This window comes from Pelodiscus sinensis, unplaced genomic scaffold, assembly GCF_049634645.1.
Source record: "Pelodiscus sinensis isolate JC-2024 unplaced genomic scaffold, ASM4963464v1 ctg62, whole genome shotgun sequence".
Classification (NCBI taxonomy): domain Eukaryota; kingdom Metazoa; phylum Chordata; order Testudines; family Trionychidae; genus Pelodiscus; species Pelodiscus sinensis.
Genome location: NW_027465946.1, coordinates 607,378 through 626,499, shown reverse-complemented (window position 1 = coordinate 626,499; position 19,122 = coordinate 607,378). Strand labels below are relative to the sequence as shown.

The 19,122-nt window shown below is 52.5% G+C and overlaps 1 protein-coding gene across 1 annotated transcript in view; it reads left to right on the top strand.

Moving 5' to 3' along the window:
- The first annotated feature begins 856 nt into the window (after positions 1-856).
- The window catches only part of LOC102458729 (leucine-rich repeat and fibronectin type III domain-containing protein 1), a 53,913-nt gene continuing 35,647 nt past the window's right edge, over positions 857-19,122 (top strand). Inside the window, exon 1 of the mRNA XM_075917226.1 lies at positions 857-1,413. The gene's annotated coding sequence lies outside the window, so the exon portion shown is untranslated. The remainder of the gene's footprint in view (positions 1,414-19,122) is intronic.

Genomic DNA, 19,122 nt, shown 5'->3' with positions numbered 1-19,122 from the left:
ATAACATCAAGTGAGTGCCTGCCCTGCTCTCATGCGAGCACCCACTCTGCCCTTATCGAGCTCCCTTCCCACCCTCGCGCAAATGCCCACCTGCCCTCATGCAAGCTCCCACCCTACCCTTGTGCGAAATTCTGCCCTGCTCTTATTCCAGTTCCCATCCCAGTCTCTTGTGAGCTCCTGCCCTTATGCCAGCTGCCACCCCAGCCTTCAGCTCCAGCCTCTTGTGAAATTCCTGCTCCACCCATGTGTCTTCTTTATTCAATTGCCATCAGCCCCCCATTACCCAATTCTCTGGCAGAGCCTTCCTGCCCACTTCTTTCTTCACCCTCCCCCGTGTCCTCATGAGCTCTGCCCTCTTGGGCCACCCCCAGACACACCCTGCCCAGCTCGGTTCCCCTCCATCCACCTTTCTCCTCTGGTCTCTGTTCACGTCTCCTCCCCCTTCCCTTGCACCTGCCTGTCCCCTTCGCTCTGCTCCTTCTTCGCTATCTTCCAGTCTCCCCGCCCCCAGCTCCTCTCCGCTGGCTACTCCTATCTCTGCAGCTTCCCAGCGGCGTCTGCCTGTGTCTCTGCACCCCCACCCAGCCCCCCTCCCCGGCTCCGGCTCCTCCGTGCAGCTGCTGCATTGCTAAAGATTTCCAATGTGTGTTGTTTCGCCCCGCCTCCCTGCGCGTCCCTCCCTCCCCAAATCCCTCCCTCTCCATCTGCAGGAAAGGGGCAGACCCGCCTCCTTTCCTTCCCCTCCCCGCCCCCTCCCAGCCTCCCGCTTTCCCTATCACCCCACCCCACCCCTTCTCGGCGTTGTGGGAGGAGGAGGAGGCGCGAGGCGACCAGATTTGGCCGTGCGCCCTGGCCCGTGCGCCCTGGCCTCTCCCCCCGGCTCCTGGGAGGCGCGTCCCCTTTGCGCTCCGCCTCCCCCTCCTCCTTCTTTCCAGCCCAGCCCTGGCTCTGCGGGTTGGGAAAAGCCAAGGAAGGAGCCGCCAAAGGCGGCGGATCGTACACCCTTCTTAATCCAGATCGCCGGGGAACCAAGCCAGGCCAAAGCCCCCCCCCACACACACACACATACACCAGCGCGCGCGCACACAAGCCTCTCCAAAGCGCGATCATCCGGGGCAGCCCTAGCTCAGAAGGGAGCCGGGGCCCAGCCCTGCCTCCCCCCCCCCCCCGCCTTCCCTTTGCGGATCCAGCCCCGACCTGCTTTTGTTACTGGATTCCTCCGATGGAGACTGCAGGGGACCGGCCTGGTGGCACCCCTTGAACCTCCCCCCCCCTCCGCTCCCGCTCCGATCAGGACGCACGGAGCCTCTGGATCCATCCAGCATCCCTGGAGGAGCGGGGGGGGGGGGAGAAAAAATCCAGGATGGCACCTCCCATAGGCTGAGGAAGCCCTGCTGCTCTCCAAAAAGGTAGGTATACCTGGGCTGCGGGGCGGTTTCCCTTCACCAGTAGTGGGGGGAGGGAATGTCAGATGTGGGGGTGAGTTTTATCAGAAAAGAGGTGAGGTTTGGAGATATGATGCCAAGGCTGGGCTGGTAATGTGCTGGGGTGGTTATGAGACCCTGGCACGGCTAGGGGGGTTGGAGAGTTGGGGGAGAAGGGGATCGTGCCATTGCTGGGAGGGGGTTGCTGAGTTGGAGGGGGTTGTGCCAGGGATGGGGAGTGAATTGTGTGTATGAGGGGGGATTGCATTATGCCGCCACCTGCGTTGGATTAAGGTGGTAGGATGGGGGGGGGTGGAATAAGGGAACATTGGCTTCTCTGCCTGGCTCAGATTCTCATTCTCTGCCAGGCTCGTCTTGGTACCAGCTCGGTGTGGTGTGGTGCTACCAGACGTTGGGGAGGCACCTGGTGTGCGCGCGCGCGTGTGTGTGTGTGTGTGTGTGTGTGTGTGAGAGAGAGAGAGAGAGAGCGAGAGCGAGCGAACCCCTCCAACCCAACCAGCGCAGGCTGGGCTCTTGGCGGTGCTGCTGTCCATGGTGCTGAACTGCAGGGGAGGGGAGAAAGACATTTCCTCACCCGGTGCATGGGAAGGGGGGTGGGGAGGAATGCTTGGCAGACACATAACAGGGCATAGCAGGCCCCTCTCCATCACTTGCAGTTGCCTATTCCATCTGAGCCTTGTGGAGTCCTTTGGAAAATCATTGCACTGGGGCAGCTGTAACAACTGGGTGTCCCTGGAAAACCTTCTGATTTGATCTGATGCTTCCCCACACACACACACTCTACTCCACAGCCCCTTGTGTGGAGGGATGGTAGCTGGGTGGAGCAGGATGAAGCCCCCGGACACACATTGCTACAGAATACAGTCGCCCTGCAAATGTGCAGGCCCGGAGCCATGGCTGCTGATGGCTGCTGGAGCCCAACCGCAGCGTGTTGCTGGTTTCTGCTGCCTGCCCCCAAGGGTGCTGAGGGTGCTGCTGGAGCTGGGGCTGACAGCTGGATTGGAAGCCAGGGGAGCAGAGCTCACACTGTGACAGCTCTTTCCTTTTTAAAAATAAATTGTGGCTCACTCTCGTTTGGTCACACAGACACATCCATGCACATACTGACACATTGACATACACACACTAACACACGTTGACAGACTTACAGGGGGACACACACTGACACACATTGATATGAAAATGGTGATACACTGACACACATTCACACATACTGACACATTGACATGCACTGACCCACACTGACATTCATCCACACATTCACACACACAGACACACATTGACATTCACATGCTGACGTGCACACTGATTTAGATTCAGGCATGCACTTCCCCTCTCACACGCACACTGGCACTGACACACACAATGGCATGTTCAATCTCTCCCTGCCACACGCATATACACTGAAGTGGGTGCTAGCAGGGCATGCTAGCCCCCCAGGACAGGTTATCGTGCATGGCGTGTGGTTGGTGGGGAGGGCAGAGCTGCAGCTGGCAGAGCTCAGAACAGGTGAGCGACTCACAGGGAATCATACCAATTACACCAGTTGCTCAAGCAGGTCTGAGGAGGCTCAGATGGGCTCAGATGGGAGGAGCCAGAAAGTGGTTTTGAAATGGCTGGTTTGTAATTCTTAACAGCCAGGCCCGTGGCTTGGTTCATTTCCCCTCTGTTGCTGCAAGCTGCTTGGGAGACCCACTGGGCTGTGGTGAGGGTCCCTAAAGAGGTTTGTCCTTCCCTCATTTAAAATATATATGTGTATTTCATGCTTTGCCTTTCCTGCACACTGTCTGACCCTAGCCCTTCCCTTGTGGGAGTGTGCTTGTTAGTGAATGTGCCAGTGTTAGTTTGTATCTGTGTTAGTATGTGCACATCTGTGTGCTTGTGTATGCAATTGTATGTAGCAATAAGTGTGTGTGTGTGTTTGCTAGTGTGGGTGCATCAGTGTGAGTCTGTGTGTGTGTGTATTTCAGTGTGTATGTTTTTTCTATATTTGTAAATATCAGTGTTTATGTGTGAAGGGATTTTTAGTGTGTATCTGTTAGTATGTGTGTAGCATTGTAATTGTGTGTAGCTATGAGTGTATATGTTTGTACATCTGTGTTTGTGTCAGTGTGTATCTGTTTGTCAGTGTTTGTGTGTATCTGTGTCTGTATATATTTGTGTGTATGTTTGTATGTATCACTGTGTTTGTATATGCATCAGTGCATGTGCTGTTGTGTGTGATTGTTAGTGTGTGTATGTAATTGTGTGTCAGTGTGTGAGTATTTCTGGATGAGGGTCAGTATATGTGTATCTCTGTGTCAGTAGGTGTTTGTGTGAATCTGTGTTTGTATCAGCAGGTGTGTGTCATTGGGTATATTGTTGTGTGTGTTTGTTAGTGCTTGTGTCTCAGAGTTTTGTGTAGATGTATATCAGTGTGTGTGTGCAGCTCTGGGTGTGTGTCAGTGTGCTAGATAAATTCATGGAGGTTAGGTCCATCAGTGGCTACTAGCCAGGATGGGTAGGAATGATGGCCCTAGCCTCTGCATGGCAGAGGCTGGAAATGGATGACAGGGGAGGAATCGTGTGAGGATTACCTGTTTTGTTCACTCCCTCTGGGGCATGTGGCACTGGCCACTGTCGGCTGACAGGACACTGGGCTACATGGACCTTTGGTCTGACCCAGTATGGCTGTTCCTATGTGTGTAGCCTTGGGTGTGGGTCAGTGTGCATGTAGCTCTGGGTGTGATATTGTGTGTGTAGCTCTGGGTGTGTCAGTGTGTTTGTAGTTCTGGATGTGTGTCAGTGTGTGCAGCTCTGGGTATACTCTGTCATTCCCATTGTGAGAGTGTGATGATCCCTTTGCATTTCCTGGGCAAGAAGCAGCGCCCTGGAGGGCTGGCACCCAGATGGCCCTCTGGGTGCCAGCCAGGGAAGGAGCTGCCAGCAAAGGGATTGGTCTGATGGGGCCAGTTATGGAGGGCCACTGGGAAAGCTGAAGAGCTTTATGTCTCAGCTCCTGGGGTCTGCACCTGCCCAGCTTCCAGGGAACCCAGAGCCATGAACAGACATGTTCATTCAACAGAGCTGTAGCATGTTTGAGATGTACAAACTGTCCCCACATTTTGGTAATCCTCCAATCTGCACCTCTCCTCTTCTTTTAGAGCCATCTGCTTTTCCCATTCCGTCCCCTTGCTTCTAGCTGTCTAGATCTCCTTCCTTCCATCTGTCTGTCCGTCCATCCATGTTCATATGCCACCATCCAGCCATCTGTCCATCCATGTTCCTTCCAACACATCTGTCCATCCATTCATCCATCTTCCTACACCTTCATCCATCTTTCAATGGGAGAGCGTCCCCCTCACGATACACATGTCTCTAATGCCTTGGGCAGGCCCAGTCTGTAAGCTGGCTTAACACCAATGCCCTTCTACTGGGGTATTTACGGCCCTGAGGCCTGGTCAAATGTTGTGCCCCCCTACTAGGGTGATTATGGCCCTGAGGCCTAGTCAGAAGTACCTTCCCCTCTATTGGGGTATTTTCAGCTCTGCGGAAAATTTACACCCCTCTCTTGCTCACTTTCTCTCTATCCTCATACCCCCTCCCAATTCCTGTACACATAATCTTTTTCACCTCATACACACATCTGTCTATCCCCCATCCCCATAAACAAACTCTTTCTTTCTTTCTTTCTTTCTTTCTTTCTTTCTTTCTTTCTTTCACTTTGCTCTGTTGCTGGCTGCTTGGCAGGTGGGAAGGAGCCGTATTGGCTGCTTGGTGGAGGGGGGAGGGAGGTGCAGTGGCAGGCGCAGAGGAGCGATGCAGCCTGATGTCTATAACATGTCTATAACAAGGTGTGCCTTGCAAACACTCCTCCAGACATCATGTCTCTCAATGGGCAGCCGTTGCTGAGCTGGCGGATGAGTGTCGGGAACAGCGGAGTGCCACGTCATGGGTACTGGCTGGAAGCATATGGTGTCATTAAAGGTGCAGATAATGCAAGGAATTAATCACAGCCAGGGCTGGGGTCAACGAGGGAGGCACTGGCAGATATGGATTCATGGTGAGTTTTCCAGCATGTTCAGCTGAGGGACTGGAGATGAAGGTATGGGGAGAGGCACTGCGCTAGTGGCACAGCTGTACTGACAATGTGATGGGGCACTAGGGCAGTGTCAGAGATGCACTGGCAGTGAGATGAGGCGCAGGGGCAGTGGCAGAGATCCACTGACAGTGAGATGGGGCACTGGGGCAGTGGCAGAGCTGCACTGGCACAGAGATGGGGCACTGAGGCAGTGGCAGAGCTGCACTGGCACAGAGATGGGGCACTGAGGCAGTGGCAAAGCTGCACTAGAAGTGAGATGGGGCACTGGGGCAGTGGCAGAGATGCACTGACAGTGAGATGAGGAAATGGGGCAGTGGCAGAGATGCACTGGCAGTGAGTTGGGGCACTGGGGCAGTGGCAGAGCTGTACTGGCAGTGAGTTGGGGCACTGGGGCAGTGGCAGAGCTGTACTGGCAGTGAGATGAGGAAATGGGGCAGTGGCAGAACTGCACTGGCAGTGAGATGAGGAAATGGGGCAGTGGCAGAGCTGCACTGGCAGTGAGATGAGGAAATGGGGCAGTAGCAGAGCTGTACTGGCAGTGAGATGGGGCAGTGGAAGAGATACACTGACAATGAGATGGGGCACTGGGCAGTGGCAGAGCTGTACTGGCAGTGAGATGAGGAAATGGGGCAGTGGCAGAGCTGTACTGGCAGTGAGACAAGGAAATGGGGCAGTAGGAGAGCTGTACTGGCAGTGAGATGGGGCACTGGGGCAGTGGAAGAAATGCACTGGCAGTGAGATGAGGAAATGGAGCAGTAGCAGAGCTGTACTGGCAGTGAGATGGGGCACCGGGGCAGTGGAAGAGCTGTACTGGCAGTGAGATGGGGCACTGGGGCAGTGGCAGAGATGCACTGACAGTGAGTTGGGGCACCGGGGCAGTGGAAGAGCTGTACTAGCAGTGAGATGGGGCACTGGGGCAGTGGAAGAAATGCACTGACAGTGAGATGAGGAAATGGGGCAGTAGCAGAGCTGCACTGGCACAGAGATGGGGCACTGGGGCAGTGGCAGAGCTGTACTGGCAGTGAGATGAGGAAATGGGGCAGTAGCAGAGCTGTACTGGCAGTGAGATGGGGCACCGGGGCAGTGGAAGAGCTGTACTGGCAGTGAGATGGGGCACTGGGGCACTGGCAGTGAGATGGGGCACTGGGCCAGTGGCAGAGATGCACTGACAGTGAGTTGGGGCACCAGGGCAGTGGAAGAGCTGTACTAGCAGTGAGATGGGGAAGTGGAAGAGATACACTGACAATGAGATGGGGCACTGGGCAGTGGCAGAGATGCACTGGCAGTGAGATGGGGCACTGGGCAGTGGCAGAGCTGTACTGGCAGTGAGATGGGGCACTGGGGCAGTGGCAGAGATGCACTGACAGTAAGTTGGGGCACCGGGGCAGTGGAAGAGCTGTACTAGCAGTGAGATGGGGAAGTGGAAGAGATACACGGACAATGAGATGGGGCACTGGGCAGTGGCAGAGCTGTACTGGCAGTGAGATGAGAATGCTCTGGCATTGGCAGGGCTGCATTGGCCCAGTGGTAGAAGCTGATCCCAGTAAATGAGCCCCTCTGTGCCCTCAGGAGATGTATTCAGATGAAACAGAGCAAAGCTTTGGGAGTACATGCTCCTGGAGCACGACCATTCCTCCTTCCCCCCCTCACAGCAGGCTGGTGTCTTCCAGACCCGGGCAGCATGGGGCAAATTCAACGAAGGGATCAGTTCTAGGGAGAGAGGGGGAATGAATAATCCTTGCCCATGATGGGGCCCCTCAGGAATGAGGCAGGGCCTTGTGGCAAAGAACGACATCCCTCGTGCCAGGGGCGTGCTAGTTTCGCAAGCCAGCGTTCAGTGCCCTCCTCGTAACCCATAGGCCCTGCAATCCCCCATCTTCCCCTTTCCTCTCAGCCTGGCTTCTCCACCCACCCAGCACTTAGGTCACTGAGCTAGTCTAGCTTCTGCCCCAATGGTGGTTTATTTAATTGGATGTAGCCTCACTCAGCCACCACTTGGGAGGTGGGTCTTTTGTCTTCTTCTTTCCCAAGTGAGAGCAGGGGAAAGAGCTTGTCAGAGAGATGGAGGGAGAGGAGAGGGAAATTGAGGAAATGGCGGCCCGCCCCTCGGGGAGAGGGGGTTGGTCACAAAGCACCAGAGAGTATCTCACAAGGAGCCGAGCCCAGCCCAGGGGGCAGCTCCTTGTCAGGCTTGTCTCCAGTGCAGCTTGAGCCCAGAGGATCAGGGATGCAAGGTCGAGTATGCAGGACAGTTGGTTGCTTCTGCAGGTGGCTGACAGAAAGGCCAGTGCAGCATGCCAGGACTTTTCTTGGGCAGATGGCAGAGCCAAGGAGGGCCCAGCGTATGGGCAGATACGGGTGTGATGGAGGCTGGCCACTCAAGGGGCTGCTTTGGCAGGAATCTAGGCCATGATTTCCCCTAGAGAAGAGCACTGAAGTTGGGTTGCGGAGAAGGTGCAGTGGGCTGGGTAACTCCCTGTGGGGCCTGAGGCAAATTGTTTCATCTCCCTGGGCCCCTGTTCCCCTGCCCTGCCTCCCATGAGTGTGTGAATAATGATTGTGGGATGCTGGGTGTTCTGATAATAGGAGGTGAAGCAGTGCCAGAGTAGATTGCCCCACCTGGCCCAGTTAATGATGTAATATGGTAGCTTAGTAGCCCCCTCCAACCAAGATCAGAGCCCCATCAGGCAAGGTGCTGCCCAGACCCTGGCCAGATCAGGGCTCCATTGTGCAGGCATTACACAGACTCCATGCAAGAGACAGCTCCTGCTGCAAAGAGTTTCCGGGCTAAACAGACAAAATGGAATTATTAACCCTGTAGACAGAGAATCCAGGGCACAGAGAGGGGAAGTTACTTGCCCACAGCAATCCAGGAGAGCCTGCTGCAAAGGCAGGTATTGAACCAGCCTCCCTACACAGGCTATGCTACCACATCCCCCTGTGGCACAGCTGCCTAGAACCAGGCTTGCTCTTTGCAGGCCTTGAGCCATCTTAGTGGATGGTGATTCTCGCTGGGCTGTGGATGGATATTGCCCCTGCATTACCCTCGTGGAGCTGGGCCATGATCCTGAAAAGACTTACACACCTGAGCAGTTCTCACCTGAACTGCCCCATTGGGCTCAGCTTAACTCCTTATCAGAGGAAAGTCACCAGAGGTGGAAGCCTCTGGGGGGGCCACCACCTGGAATGTCCCACAGTGAGGACTTGTGGCTTTGGCATCAGGCACTTGCTAGGGACCCAGACACCCTGCGTTCACACCCTGTTAGTGCTGGGGAAACCACGTATTGCTGGGTTTTTTCAAAAGTGCCCATCTTGACACTTATGACCAGGTTTCCATACCTCACGTGCTGAGCTGCTCTAAGAACCTGGCTCCTTGTTTCTGTGCTGAAATCAGTGATGAGCTCTTCAGAAGGGCAGGCCCTAAAAACAAGCCCCTGTTCCTCAGTTTCCCCATTTGTATGGCATTAGAAAAGGTTCAGAAAAGGGCAACAAAAATTATTAGGGGTTTGGAACAGGTCTCATATGAAGAGAGATAAAAAAGATTTGGACTTTTCAGCTTGGAAAAGAGGAGACTAAGGGGGGGGTATGATAGAGGTCTATAAAATCATGAGTGGTATGGAAAAAGTGAATAAGGAAACGTTATTTACTTATTCCCACAATATAAGAACTACAGGTCACCAAATGAAATTAATAGGTATCAGGTTTAAAACAAACAAAAGGAAGTTTTTCTTCACTCAGCGCACAGACAACCTGTGGAACTCCTTGCCAGAAGATGTGGTGAAGGCTAGAACTTTAACAGGGTTCAAAAAAGAGCTAGATTCATGGAGGTTAGATCCATCAATGGCTATTAGCCAGGATGGATAGGAATGGTGTCCCTACCCTCTGTTTGTCTAGAAATGGGTGACAGGGGAGGGATCATCTGACTATTACCTGTTGTGACCCTCCCTCTGGAGCATCTGGCATTGGCCACTATTGGCAGACAGGATACTGAGCTAGATGGACCTTTGGTCTGACCCCGTGTGTCTGTTCTTATAGTCTTATGATACTTTTTCTGTTTGATTTATAAAGTCTTTTGGCAGGAACTTTCCTTATGTCTGTGCAGTGCATGGTGCAAAGGGGGCCCTGGTTTGGTTGGGGTCTGAGCAGTGCCCAGCGTCCCGGAGCTCTGATCTCAGTCGGGGTCTGTGTAGCATGTGGCCTGATGGGATCCTGATCTTGGTCAGGGTCTGAGCAGCGCTCAGCCTGATGGGCCTTGAGCTCATTTGGGGTCTGGACAATGCCCAGCGAGCCCTGATCTCACCTGGGGTCTGGGCAGTGCCCAGCTGGACAGGGCCCTGAGGTGTGTGGGAGTCACTTTCTGCTAGGACAATAATAAATCTGTTGTATAAATAGTTCCTGGCCAGTGGCTCGCTTGGCTGTTTAATGTTGATTTAAGCGGAATCGGGCTGGGTTCCTCTCTGTTTGATGGTGACGTAACACAAACTGGCCACATCCCCAGAGAATGTAAATCAACTTGGCACCATGAAATGGAGCGATGCCAGTTTAGACCAGCTGAGGACCCAGCCCATGGAGTGTTTAAAGTGAAGCATGGGAGAGGGATGAATGGGGCAGGGGGAGAATAGAGCGGATGGAAAATATTCCATCAGAGTAATTCTCCCCGCCCCCCGCAGCCCTTTACATTTGATTTGCCAAAGGAAAAAATTGACATGATGCTGCCTTGGTCACCCCCTGCCCTCCCAGACTATTGTCTGTTTCACATCCAGGGGAAAGTGAAGTTGACAAAAGCTTTTTTGGTGGGGGGGTACTATTGATACTTGGCCTCGCAAGCCCTGCAGCGGGGGTGGGTAAAGTGGCCTAGTTGTGTCCCCAGAGCTAGTGGGGAGTGGAGCTGCCAGGCTGTCTCCCCTCCTGCCAAGGAAAGGTCCTTGTCAGTTTCTCTATCAGGCATCTTCCAGCCAAACAATTCCCTGTTGGTTCTCCAGATTTTTCTTCCTGTGACAAAAATGGCCTTTTTATGGGAGGACATTTTTTTGTTCCAAACACACCGACATTTTTTGCTGGATTTCCAATGTTGCATTGGCTCAGGCAGGAAAGTTACTAAGGAAGAAGAAATGCATCCTGTGCACAATAATAACAGAAGAAAAACTCCAAACCTTTTGCATGGCAGCTGTTTCTCGCTCCCTCCCTCCCTCCATCTGATAAGGAACATGCCTCGGAAGAGCTGTGCATGTTTCAGGAGTGAAGCGTGGTTATCGGGGGAACAGAACCCAAGCAAACGGATCCTTTGCTATTCATATCAGCGCGTTCGTGCTACTCCTGTGTGGAGACCTTGCTCGAGACATTCCTGATAACGCTACAAAACCGAAGCAGATAGACTGAAAGCTACTTGAAAGGCACATTTACCTTGCATGAGAGCTCTCCACTCTGCAGCCATTATTTCCTGCTTAATGTTTCGTGTTTTAAACGCGGCCTGATGTTGCTACATGTCTCTTGCTCCCTGTTTCGTAGTATGGGCCCTTAATTGAGTTAACCCACAGGCCAATGCGCAGCTGAAGGGCTCTCCATTCCTTTTGTAGTCAGGGCTCGCCTATCAGACACGACTAATGGCCAGGGGGAGGAATCTAAACCCAACACTAGGAAGGAATAGGTGTGGGAGCAAACAGCTTGGCTCGGAGCCGGATCTGAGCCCTGATGATACTGGTCTCAGCAGTGCAAACCAGAGTCACTGCACTGGCTCAGCTGGAATGTGGGCCAGATTACATGCTGGTGCAAACCCAGTATGACCCTGGTGATTTCAAGGGCAAGTGAGTAAAGGTTCAGCTCTCAGCAGCACCTGGGGTGAGTCCCCCCCAAGACATGTCTGGTACTCAGCTGAATGGGGTAGGGGAGGAAGGTACCAGCTTTGTTGGCAGCAAGGGAGACTGAGAATGGAAAATAGGAGAAACTCACTGGCTGTGTCTAGACTGGCCAGTTTTTCCGGAAAATCAGCCGCTTTTCCGGAAAAACTTGCCAGCTGTCTACACTGGCTGCTTGAATTTCCGCAAAAGCACTGACTTCCTACTGTAAGAAATCAGTGCTTCTTGCAGAAATACTATGCTACTCCCGTTCAGGCAAGAGTCCTTTTGCGCAAAAGGGCCAGTGTAGACAGCTCAGATTTGTTTTGCGCAAAAAAGCCCCGATCGCGAAAATGGCGATCGGGGCTTTTTTGCGGAAAAGCGCGTCTAGATTGACACGGACACTTTTCCGCAAAAAGTGCTTTTGCGGAAAGGCATCCATGCCAATCTAGACGCTCTTTTCCGCAAATGCTTTTAACGGAAAACTTTTCCATTAAAAGCATTTCCGGAAAATCATGCCAGTCTAGACACAGCCCCTAAGTCTAACGATAGTGGAGCCCTGGGACAGGTGACCACTGGAAGTGGTGGGACCTCTGTCACTGAAGGTTTTTAAGAACAGATTGGACAAACCCGTCAGGAATGGTCTAGGGGATACTTTATCCTACCTTGGTGCATAGGTCCCCTCCAGGCCAACATGTCTATGATTCTGTGGTTCTAACCCAGGTCAAAATAGCCCTGAAGTCACTTCAAATCAGCCACCCTCTAAACTTCAACCAGAGTCAAGGCATCTTCTCTGCCATTTTAACCCAAGTTAAGGACCCACCCTTTGTGAGGACACAGCCTGGGATCTGGAGGGAGAAACAGGCCTGCCCCAAAGAGGCTTGATGGATAGTAGGGGAAACTGAAGCACAGAATCTTAGCTATTAGACCATGCAAAGAAGTTAGTCAAGTGATAACATGGTGAAGAGATTGAGGGGTTTTGTGGCTAGCGAGACAGGCTGTCTATCCTGGGTTAGAAGTGGAGCCCTTAATGTAGCTATGATAAAATGTCATTGAGCCCCCCAGCCCTTCTCCAGGTCCCCAGGCTTTTTGGGCATGAGCTGGGTAGCTAGCCCATTGGCAGAGCTTCACCTGACACCAGCAACATCTCCACCTCCGGCTTCATGCATTAAAGGAGTCAGCAGTTGGGGTTCTGTCAAGAGCCCCCATCCAATTCCAGACCTGCCTCCATGCATGAATCCACAGGCATCGATCAAAGCATCCTTGCCGAGAGCCTCTCCTTGGCTCATTGCTAGCAGATGGGTTCTGCTCTATCAAAGAACTCGCTTTCTAGGCCCTCCCACTCAGCTCTCTTCTGCTCCCCTGGTGGCATCTCCTGCCTCTGCCATGCACATAGAGCTGACCTGAGTGTTAGCCTGTCCAACCAGCCCCTTTCTGCTGTCTCTCATGCCACCCACTCCCCCCTTCCCTGGGATCAGATTGGAAAACATTCTGAGGAGGGATAGACTCCAGTAGGTTCTGTTTGACAAAGAGAAGGTCAAAGCATGAGCTTCCTGGTCTAGAGATGCCTGGATGGGGAACCAAAAACTGATCATGGGCTCTCCCAGTTTAGCAGGCAAAGGTCTAACAAGCAAAGCCCTGCACTGATATTAAATTGGTGTCCACATCCGCATCAGCAAAAGCAATCCATGGATATCCTCATGCCCATCTGCAGAGGCAGATACCTGTGGATATAAAGTGGATATCTGCAAACTTGCAGGGTTCTAGATCCAAATGTGCATCTGTGTCCACATTTGTTTCTGCAAAAACAAGCTGTGATGTCCACATCTGGATATCCACAGATATAAAGTGCATAGCCACAGATAGGGTGTGTCTAGACTAAATGGCTCCATCGATGGAACCATGTAAATTAGTGTATTCAGCATAGTCAAAGAAGCGGGGATTTAAATAATCCCTGCTTCATCAAAATAAACATGGCCACTGTGCTGTACCGACAATCAGCTGATCCTACACAGCACGGCAGTCTAGACGCGGATCTCTTTGCTGGGGAAGCCTTTGCCGACCGCTCCCTTATGCCTTATGAAACGAGGTTTACAGGATCGGTCGGCAAAGGCTTCCCCAGCCGACAGATCTGCGTCTAGACGGCCGCGTTGTGTTGGATCAGATAATCGTCGGCACAGCATGGTGGCCATGTTTATTTTAATGAAGCGGGGATTACTTAAATCCCCACTTCTTTGACTATGCCGAATACACTAATTTACATGGTGTCTAGACACACCCATATAAAGCAGATAGTGGAGCCTTGCAAATCCATGGTAACAAGATCCACCTTATGGAAGTTGAGGCTGGACAAATTCAGACTGGAAATAAGTTGTAAATTTTTAACAGTGAGGGGAAATTAACCACTGCAATAACTCACCAAGAGCCAATGTTCCTTATAATTGTTTCCATCCATATGAAGAATCAATTTTGTTCTGTGCACCGATGCATGTGCAGATGTGCACCACGGGTAAAGACACATGCTGCCAGCTGTGGGCACTCTGCTAATCAGCTGGGCTAATCAGTTTGGAATCTCTCCTGGGTTGCTGCCCAACCATTCAGATTATAGGGAACACTGCCAAGAGCGGGAGGTGGGGGATTCTCAGTCAGTAGCAATTTTTAAGTCAAGTTGGTTTTTTTGTGTGGAAGAGCTGATCTAGTTCAAACAGGAATTAATTTGTCGATGTTCTCTGGCTGGTGCTGTACAGGAAGCCAGGCTAAATTATTACAGTGGATCCTTCTGGCCTCGGAATCCATGAATCTGTGTACACACCTGGTGATGGTAAAGTAGTTATAGGACTGAGAATGCTGCTGCCGTTTTCTCCTTGTGCCCTTGTGCTCCCTGTCAGAGTGTCTGGATCCATCTGCTGTCCTTTGGCTCATCCCTCAATTGTAAGATCTCAGGGGCATGTGCTATATCTGTACAGCTCCTAGCACCTGATTTGTTACCAGGGCTGCGAGGCACTACATGGGAACTTTGGACTGGAAGAGCCTTCTGGGATCTAGGAGACCCATCCCTCCTATCACATTCAGCCCCATGAAATCATTCATTTCATAATTAGGTCAAAGTATGCATTCCCCCCACTCTTTGTGGCAGGCTGCCCTAGAACTTCCTTCCTCTGAGAGTTAGAAGCCTCTTGCAGCTTCCACTGAACCCTGATCCTCACTGTCATCCTGAGCTTTGATAGCTTCTTCTCCCTCCCCAGTGGCTCCCTGCCTGATGCGTGAGCCCAGATCTAAAATCAGGTTTCCAGTCCCTGGGAACCAGCAGTCCTGTGTCTGTGCCACTTGGACTTCATCATCCTTGAGCACAGGATCTAGTGCAAGAATTGGGTATGACAAGGTCAATTTTGAGGAGGTGTCATGTGGAGGCGGGGTACAAATGTGACCTTTACTTGCGCCACGGAGGTTAAAAGTGATCTGTCTTAACTCTGGGAGGGTTTTGCACCGGGTTAGCTGGAGCCTGCTATCTAGATGGACTTTGGTTTGTGGCGAAGGCAGAAGCTTAATGTTCCTGCTTTTCCATTGGGAAACCAGCCTGGGAAAATGTCATGGGAATCAACTCTCTTCCTCCTTCTAAAAAGGGGGAACCTGGCTGGGAAATTTTGATACAACTGAGATCTTGGGGTAAAACATCAGCTGCAACTGAGACTTGCTGTTATTCTTACCAATCATGTTTATTACATTAGCACCTTCTGTGCCCCAATTATGGGCCAGCCCCCATTGTGTCTGGCACTGTGCATTTGCATTGCTATTAGGTGAATTACAGTAGAACCTTGGTGCCCTCATCAATGACCAGGCCTCTCGTGTCGGGTGCTGTGCATTTCTATTGCTATTAGGTGAATTAAGGTAACATGTTGGTGCCCCAGACATGGGCCAGGTCCCCATTGTGCATTTGTATTGCTATAAGGTGAATTACGGTAGCACCTCAACACCAGACATGGACCAGGTCCCCATTGTACCAGGTGTTGTACATTTATACTGCTGGAAAAACTTAAAAAACAATGAATAGTCCAGCAGCACCTTAAAGACTAACAAAACGTGTAGAAGTGAGTTGTGCCCATGAAAACTCATGATACCATCTACATGTGTTTAGTCTCTAAGGTGCTGCTGGACTATTCATTCTTTAAGTTTTTCCAGTTACAGACTAACATGGCTACCCCTCTGAAGCTATTTATATTGCTGTTAGGTGAATTACAGTAGCATTTACACACCGGAGACATGGCCCAGGCCTCTTGCGTGCCAGGCACCGTATGTTTTTTGGCTATTAGGTGCCTTATGGCAGTCCCTCAGCATCCCCATTGCAGACCAGGGCCGCACTGCACTAGGCACTGTACAAACACAGAGATGCAGACACTCATTTTGGATGTACCATTTCAAAATGTCCAAAGGTTTTCCCCAAAAGTCTCAACTTTCCTTTATTTCCAACCAACATTTTTTCAGAACTTTTGGTGCTGTGAAAATGTGTTAGTTTGTTTTGACTTTTTGGTCCTGATGCAGGAGGAAAATGATGGCCAGCGCTTAGGAAGTTCCCAGAGGGTGGATGTTTCATTTTCTGTCCAGGTCATAGGCCTATAATAATCATAGCATGGCCAGGAAGACAAACACACAGAGCCCTTCCAGTTTCACCTAACACTTACCAGCCATGGATCCTAAAGCACTTTCCATCAGAGGCTAGTCCTTCATTGTCTGCATTTTGCAGATGGGGAAACTGAGTCACAGAGTGGAGCAGCTCAGCAGCAGAGCCAGGAATCAAACTCAGGTCTTTTAGTCCCATGCTCTGTCCACTAGCTCATGTTACCTCCCTAAAGCTGCCCGCCTTCCAGCAAAGCTTTCTCTGGCTGCTGGCATTTCTCCAGCTCCTGCTCGCATTGCAACCTCGGGAGATCTTTTATCCAGGGCAGTAAATAGCAGGCTTCCCAGGCAGCGACATGAGCACAATGCAGCAGATTTGCTTTGCATGCAATTGCATTTTTCAGGAGCCCAGGGAACTGTTTATGGGCCAGGAATACAGCACAATCGGCTCCCCTTGCTTTATTTCCGTCATCAGGGAACAGAAAACGAATCAGAAGGCTGGACTGTGGTTCTGACCTGGCTCGCTGGGACTTTAACTCCAAATAACACCTGTGGGCTTGTGTGTGCGGCCTTGAAATTGGGACACCTTGGCTGTGTCTAGACTGGCATGATTTTCCGGAAATGCTTTTAATGGAAAAGTTTTCCGTTAAAAGCATTTGCGGAACAGAGCGTCTAGATTGGCATGGATGCTTTTCCGCAAAAGCACTTTCCAATCTAGCGTGGCCAATCTAGACGCACTTTTCTGCAAAAAAGCCCCGATCACCATTTTCGCAATCGGGGCTTTTTTGCGGAAAACAAATCTGAGCTGTCCACACTGGCCCTTCTGCGCAAAACTTTTGCGCAAGAGGGACTTTTGCCCGAATGGGAGCAGCATAGTATTTCTGCAAAAAGCACTGATTTCTTACAGTAGGAAGTCAGTGCTTTTGCGGAAATTCAAGCAGCCAGTGTAGACAGCTGGCAAGTTTTTCTGGAAAAGCGGCTGATTTTCCGGAAAAATTGGCCAGTCTAGACACAGCCCTAGGTTTCATTCTCAACTCAGGAAGGGGAATAGGGTCTATGGATTGAGAGCAGAAGCACTGAGAATCTGGACTCCTGGGTTCTGTTCTCAGAGCTGCAAAAGTAGTGATGTGTAGGGGTTAGAGCAGGGCCCATAGTGATCAGGAGTCCTGCATTCTTTCTTTTCCTAGTTGTGGGAGGTTAGTGGGGGGTCTAGTGATTAGACCAGGAAACTGGAGGAGCAGGACTCCTGGGCTCTATTGAGAGAGCAAGATCAAGTGACTAGAACAGAGGCTGTGGGAGTCAGGACTCACAGGGGCTAACCCCAGCTCTTGACTGTGTGAAAGCATCTTGCCAGCTCTGTGACTCAGTATCCCCATGTCTGCAATATGGTTAAGGCTGTTCCACTGCCCCTCAGAGACCTTTTGAAGTCATGGGCTGGAAAGTCTGCAGCATGGGGTCAGACAGGCCCTGTGTGAGGGGGTGAGAGGGGGTCACTCACCACCGTAGCGGGGGTCCGTCGTCTGTCCCGGAATCAGTCCATTCCGCCTGCCCAGGCCGCCGCTCACGGGGCGTTTCCCCTCTGGAACCCTTCCGGTCACGTATTTCTCTCCGGCAGTGCCCAAGTCACTCGCTCTGAGCCCCCCTTCCGGGGGTTTGGTGTCTCTCCAGCAGGCCTTGCCACAGGCCTTGCCACAGGCCTAGCAGGCTGTCCGAGCGCCCTGGCCCAGCCTGACTCTCTAGCCCTGCCCTAGCTCCAGAGAGCGTCCTGCTCCCTCGGCAGCCAGGCTCACACTGCCTTTGCTGAAGCAGCCCTTCCCTTTTATAGCTCCCAGCTGGGCCGTAATTGGCCAACGCGGCCCAGCTGGGCTGAACTCCCCGGGCCTGCTCCAGACTGGGGTTTGGCTCTTAAAGGGCCAGTACAGGGCAGCTGCCCTGCTACACCCTGCCTGTTCATTAACCTGTTCCCATTGAGTCACAATCCAGCCAACACAGGGATGTCCCAGGTTCCTCAGGCAACTGCTAGGAAGGAAAATCTGGACTGGAAGCACATCACTGTGGGATTAGCATTATTATTATTTACATCCAATCAGGGAGCAGAAATGAGACCGTGTGGCATCAGTGACCAATCACTCCCTCAGCTCTCACTTCTTAGTGTATTTCCATTGCTTCCTGATTGACTCAGTGGAGCGTGTATGGCCCATCCTGGGGCGGGCCTGCCTGTAGGCAGCCGCCTAGGGCGCCGGGTTCCAGCCCTGCCCCTTCCATTTCCCGTGCACTGTCCCGGAGCACGGCTTCCCTGCGGCCAGGAGGGGGATAAGTCCTGGGAGAGGCAGCGCGCGGGGGTTGGCCCTGGGGGAGGTGCATGCCGGCTTCGCTCTGGGGGGGTGGGATCTTGGGAGGAGGCGGGTGCAGGGGAATCTCTCCCCAGCCCCCGAACTCCAACTCCATCCCCAACTCCCTGGCCTCCTCGGTCACCAGCCACAGAACTCCATCTCCAAACCACAGCCACCAGCCACAGAATTACATCCCCTGACCTCTGACCCCCAGCCCCCGAACTCCAATTCCATCCCCAACTCCCTGGCCTCCTCGGTCACCAGCCACAGAACTCCATCTCCAAACCACAGCCACCAGCCACAGAACTACATCCCCTGACCTCTGACCCCCAGCCCCCGAACTCCAATTCCATCCCCAACTCCCTGGCCTCCTCGGTCACCAGCCACAGAACTCCATCTCCAAACCACAGCCACCAGCCACCAAACTCCATCCCCAGCCCCCTGACCCCAGCCACAGAACTCCATCCCCAGCCCCCCAGCCCCCGAACTCCAACTCCATCCCCAGCTCCCTGGCCTCCTTTGTCACCAGCCACAGAACTCCATCCCCAGCCCCCCAGCTCCCGAACTCCAACTCCATCCCCAACTCCCTGGCCTCCTTTGTCACCAGCCACAGAACTCCATCTCCAAACCACAGCCACCAGCCACAGAACTCCATCCCCAGCCCCCTGACCCCAGCCACAGAACTCCATCCCCAGCCCCTCAGCCCCCGAACTCCAACTCCATCCCCAACTCCCTGGCCTCCTTTGTCACCAGCCACAGAACTCCATCTCCAAACCACAGCCACCAGCCACAGAACTCCATCCCTGACCCCCAGC